This window comes from Octopus bimaculoides, chromosome 9 (genome assembly GCF_001194135.2).
Source record: "Octopus bimaculoides isolate UCB-OBI-ISO-001 chromosome 9, ASM119413v2, whole genome shotgun sequence".
NCBI classification, from domain to species: domain Eukaryota; kingdom Metazoa; phylum Mollusca; class Cephalopoda; order Octopoda; family Octopodidae; genus Octopus; species Octopus bimaculoides.
Window position 1 is genome coordinate 74250637 of NC_068989.1, and position 5684 is coordinate 74256320.

General features: G+C 32.0%; 2 long non-coding RNA genes across 2 annotated transcripts in view; one reads left to right on the top strand and one right to left on the bottom strand.

Moving 5' to 3' along the window:
- The window catches only part of LOC106872521 (uncharacterized), an 11395-nt gene extending 10350 nt beyond the window's left edge, over positions 1-1045 (bottom strand). The window contains exon 1 of the long non-coding RNA XR_001409782.1: positions 983-1045. This is a non-coding gene — a long non-coding RNA (uncharacterized LOC106872521). The remainder of the gene's footprint in view (positions 1-982) is intronic.
- A 40-nt stretch (positions 1046-1085) lies between these two features.
- LOC128248666 (uncharacterized) overlaps positions 1086-5684 on the top strand; it is a 38090-nt gene continuing 33491 nt past the window's right edge. The window contains exon 1 of the long non-coding RNA XR_008264826.1: positions 1086-1777. This is a non-coding gene — a long non-coding RNA (uncharacterized LOC128248666). The remainder of the gene's footprint in view (positions 1778-5684) is intronic.

Sequence of the window (5684 nt, forward strand, 5' to 3'; positions counted from 1 at the left end):
TATATATATATATATATATATATATGTATATATATATATGTGTATGTATATATACAGAGAGAGAGATCGGAGGGAAATGAAAGAGAGAGAGAGATACATTCATACATGCATACATACGCACATACTTGTGAGTTTGTGTCTGTGTATGTGGTCTAATTATGATACACTAATTGGAATTGCTGCAGCGACTCGAGTGTTGTGGATCACGATTTTCTCTCTTTTTTCCGTTCGGAGAAAGCAAACATTGCTTTTTTCGTCAGCAATCATCAGGATGCAGTGAATGACACTAACAAAACTTGCAGTCGATAATTTGCGAGCTTTCGTGATAACACGCAGTATTTACGAGACAGATACATTGATAGCTAGCTATATGGATGGATGGATTGAATGATATATCGCGATAAACATAGGTATACTTTAATTATAGATGTGTTCCTGCACTAATGTTCTACATATGCATCAATACGTATACGAGCAAAGGCACGTAAATATGATTTTAAGCTTACACAAATATATATAAAATATAACTTACATGAATTCTATCATATACACAGATACAGCCATGCACCACACAGCGTCAAGTGGGCATTCAAATGCCTTATTCGTACGAGCAAAATGAGCAATGTACATAAGCAAACGTATGGAGATATTAAAGCATCCATCCGCACAAATACCTACACCAATATATATGTGTGTGTGTGTGTGTGTGTGTGTGTAGAAATAAACAAATACGGCAAATTTTAAATATTTAATATAACGAAAGACCTAAGGGGACAGAGAAAGAAAGAGAGTGAGAGAGAAAGAGAGAAAGTGGAAGAAAGAGTGCTTAAACAAAATGAGTGATATCAGTATGGCTGAGAAGGGTTTGTATGTTAACAGGTTATATGTGAGATGAATATTGGCAGGAAAATTCGGATATATTATCAAACAACATTTTTTCAGAAATGCGTGTTAAAAGAGTATAAAATAGCAGTACACATACATACGTTAATGCGCATAGGCACACACCTTCCCATACACACATGGTCACATTCACTTGTGTGCATATATACATATTGTTGACGTCATAAGAGTTTTATATACTTTCAAGACAATGTGATTTTTTTCTTTTATTTTTCTCTTTGTTTGATATTTCCGAAGCGTATTACAAACAGCTATAAAGAAGAACATGCAAATATCGGGGTGGAAAACACTTCTGGATAGAAAAAAACGCAAGCTAATATTTACACGCCATTCTTTATAGCTGTATATGGTATGTTTCGAAAACATTATTTTAAAGAAAAAAGGGATCATTTCACACCCTGAAGAAAGTTTCTAATATTCTTATGACGTTGGTAATAGTAATGTTTCTAAAATGGACATAGAAATTCAGCCATTTGCAAGTTAATTTCACCAACAGGCTGTTCCGTTGAACAGATCAACTGGAACACTCGTCGTCGTAACCGACGGAGTGCCACCACTGTTTTGGAAATCAAAGAGCTGAAAACTATGATGGTTTAATAAACAACATGCGTACAGCCTTTGAAAGAATGGGATGCCGTTAAAATGCACATCTTGCATTCTCATCTCGATTTTTTTCCAACGAATCTTAGTGCGGTTCGTGATGAGCATGGTGTGAGGTTCCACCATATTCGAGATGGAAACGAGGTATCAAGGACGTTTCAGCCCACACATAATGGGTGACTCCTTCTGGTTCCTTCAACGGGAGACCAGCACGACGCATAAGCACAATAGCATGTGTCTGAAACATTTCTGGGCTGAACATATCAAAAATAAAGTGAGTATTTCCTTAACATAAATATACTATGTGCCATTATATTATAATACTATTTGCCTTGAACATAAATATACTGTATACAGTACTAGTATACTATTATAATCATTATTTGCCTTGAAATTAACTATTCCTGATGCTAATAAAGCATTGATATATAATTATCTGCATACCTCAAAATTCTGACGTGCTACAGCAATTTTTGAGTTAAGACTTAGTTTAGTACAGCACCATTTGTCTCAGTAGGTGACAATAAATTTTTTGTTCCCCAGTGTTATACATACTGCAATTGACTTTCTTTAGGTCGTTTTTCCATTTGTTCTGTTGTTACTGTTTCAGAGCTGCAGTAGTGTTATTTACGACAGTTCGTTTAGTTATGCTTCACTTTCACCTCCTTTTCCGGTTTTTTTTTTTGACGAATGAAAGCGAATTAATGAAAGACAACTGAACAGAAAAGGGCATTGATGTGGCTAACTGTAGTTAGTTTTGTGACTATTACTTTACGAGTTTCTATTGTTGAGTAACTCTCGTATTTTTTTCTGAGAAAGGTATCTAATAAATTACATAACGTGACTGACTGTAGTCATGAAAAAACGCCTCAGGTTTAGCATTGCAAACACGCCTCAGAATAGCCACAATATTGGTTTTAAATGTTGGCACAAGACCAGCAATATTAAGAGAGAGGTAAAGTGATTATATCAACCCCCAGTGTTCAACTGGTACTTATTTTCTCGACTCCGAATGGATGGAAGGCAAAGTCGACATCAGAGGAACTAGAATTGTGAACGTAAAGGCAGACGAAATGCCGCAAAGAATTTTGCTCGGTGTACTAACGATTCTGCCAACCTGTCACTTTAACAATAGCCATCATATTGAGAATAATAGGTTTCTAAAATCAATTGAAGATTTTAAAATTGATTTACATTGTTCCTCTATTTGGTGTATTGGATTATAATAGTATATTTGTGTATTTAGAGTTAGGAATCATATTTTTTAAATGTTTGTCTTTATCAATTCGTCAGAAGGCGGACGGCACCTGAGACAATTTTCAAATCATTTGGTTGCAAAACGAATGTTTTCAGAAAGGTATATTGCTCAAACTTGTTTGAATTTTTGGTGGTGGTGCTAAGCTTGGCGAAGGATTAATGATGCCTGCCAAGAAATGGAATGCTCCATCGGTCGCCTAGGATAACTTTAAGTGTTTTTTGGGCTGTTGGAAGACAACAGGTGTAAATGTTTGCAAAAGAATATACTTTGCAAGATTGTTTGGAATTTTTCTATTGGTGGTGTTAAACTGGGTAATGGAATAGCGGTGCCTACACAGAAATACAATGCTCCCTCTGACATATTTCCACAAGTTCAGTCTGCCTGATATAGTTTACAGGATTTATGATTTGCGTGAAGAAATGGTAGAAAATAATCCTAAGTGTGCTGAATTCGAAACCACGAAACTGCGAAACGTACTTAACTTATTCGACATAAATATGATTTATGAAAAAAAAATTGCACCAATGTTGCAATGATTTAAACAGTCATTACATGTAGGAACTCGTTCATTCTTGTGTTTCTAGAGAGCAATACAGCAGTTTATAGAAGAGAGAAAACATCAAGTATATGTATTACAAATTTTTGTAATCTTAAAATGCACATTTATACATTTACAAGGTAACGGAAATGTATGTCTCTCTTAAAACCGTTCCATCAGAATATTGCAATTTGAATACTGACGTAAAACGCTTTGCAGAACGTGAGCTAAGCAATAACTTTCCAGAGTTTTCTGACTAGGCATAATTTCTAAATATTTTTCTGGTATGATTTATTTTCGTCAAAAACCTTTCTTAGTTGAAAATAGCCATAATCACACATATTTATGATATTATTTGCTTTTATTAAATTTGTATTCTTTTTGTCTCCGTCAAATTTTAGTAGAAAGGATTAATCTCATGTATCTTAAATTCTAAGTTATTTTGGGAAATTGAAATGTAAGAAATGTATTAAAAATAAGTAGAATTCATTAGAAATGGAAGTGGAAATTGATTCACTATTTTTGGAAAATCACAATTTTAGTAATTATGAACGAAAGAATAATATTTTTTTTATATTACTTTTACTCCTTGAATACAGAGATCGGTTTTTCATTCTACTGGTGTTTATTTTGAGTTTAAGATATTTTAAAATAAATTTAATGGAAAATTGAAACTAAAATGACTTGAATCTCTTGAACAGAAATTCAATAGAAAAATACCTTTAATATTCATTTCAACATGTTAGGTCTTTTCTTAGAATTTGCTTCACAAAGATTAACACATTTTAAACAAATTTCTACTAAGGGAAAAAAGGAAATCAATGGTAATTAAAGCATTTCTATACAGAAATATTCTTTTAATATATTAAACATATTTCTTTTAATTGGTACGCAACTTCAAAGCAATAAGGTAAATTGTTATCATTCAATTTATATATTATTTAGTAAAGAAATTCGAAGCATTTTACAGGCTCTATTGTACCTTTGTTTTGATATATTTGTTTATATTAATTACGTCAATACATTTCTAATGAAGTTAATGAATAACTGTATCCGACTCGTGTCGTGGTCTGGTACATATAAATAAACATAGCAAAGCAAGTAATATATAATTTTATAGTAAAACAAAACTGGTTTGGGATTATACCATTTAGTTTTTTTCTGATAGAACTTCGTACAGGGAAAGATATTTTTATATCCATACATGAGAGTTTCAGTTACAATAAAAGGACTGAGGTTTGAGAATGTTAACTTATGCTAGGAGAGTTAAGTAAATTGGGTTTGCTATAAAATAGTGTTATAAACAAAGAGGGATTTTAAAATTGTCACATTCACATGTAAAACCTAAAGCTCACATATGATTGAAATGACAACTGGAAATCTCTTTAAGTTTTTAATGTGAAACATTTCATTGTAGATTTTCCGTAAGTAAATACAAAAGTACTTTTCACGTAAAAGTTTTATGCAGCTATATTTGTATTATCTATAAATAGGTATTTTATGAGAATATTACATTATGTAAACATATAAAAAAAAGAAAAGTGTGTGCAAACATATATGAAGTCTATAACCAGGTTTAACTCTATAAACAGCTTTAACAAAATCATATATTTTATAACAGCTATAAAATACGCTTAAATAGAATATGACAGTTCCTGTGTTATGTCTATTTTGATATGAACACTTGTTTATGTATACTAATTTGTATATGCTCCAGTGATGTATTATATGAATATTGGCAGAGGAATACATGTAGATGTGGATAGATGTACATAGATGTAAGTCCATTCACACGCATAAACACGTTTAGATATGTGCATGTATAACTGTTTTGGCGATCTTATGTGTGTGTTTGTGTGAGTACGTATTTATTCATTTGTATCTTTAGGTGAATTAGTACATTGAATTATATTGCAATTTCTACCTATGTATTGAACTTCTTATTAGTTGAGAAGTTGTCGCTGGGAAATGTGTTCCAAAGGCATTATGCATTCGTAGTATTTTGTTACAAACATCTTCAGATTTATTTTGTCCATACATATATAATCTAATCAACAGAGCATGAATTTTATGGGGCTATTTTTATTCTCATACACAGTGCATCTGTGTGTGTGTGTGTGTGTGTGTGTATGTGTGTGTGTGCGTGCATCTCTGTGCGGTTTGCGCGTGTGTACGTGGCTATACCTGTGTGCGTGTGTCTATAATATATATATATATATATATATATATATGGGGGGTGTACGTATATATAATACATATAAGTAATATGCATATGTATATATGCGTGTGTATTTATGTAAGTATTCACATAGCCACACACAATATTATATTATATTGTATTATATTATATTATATTATATTATATTATATTATATTATATTATAT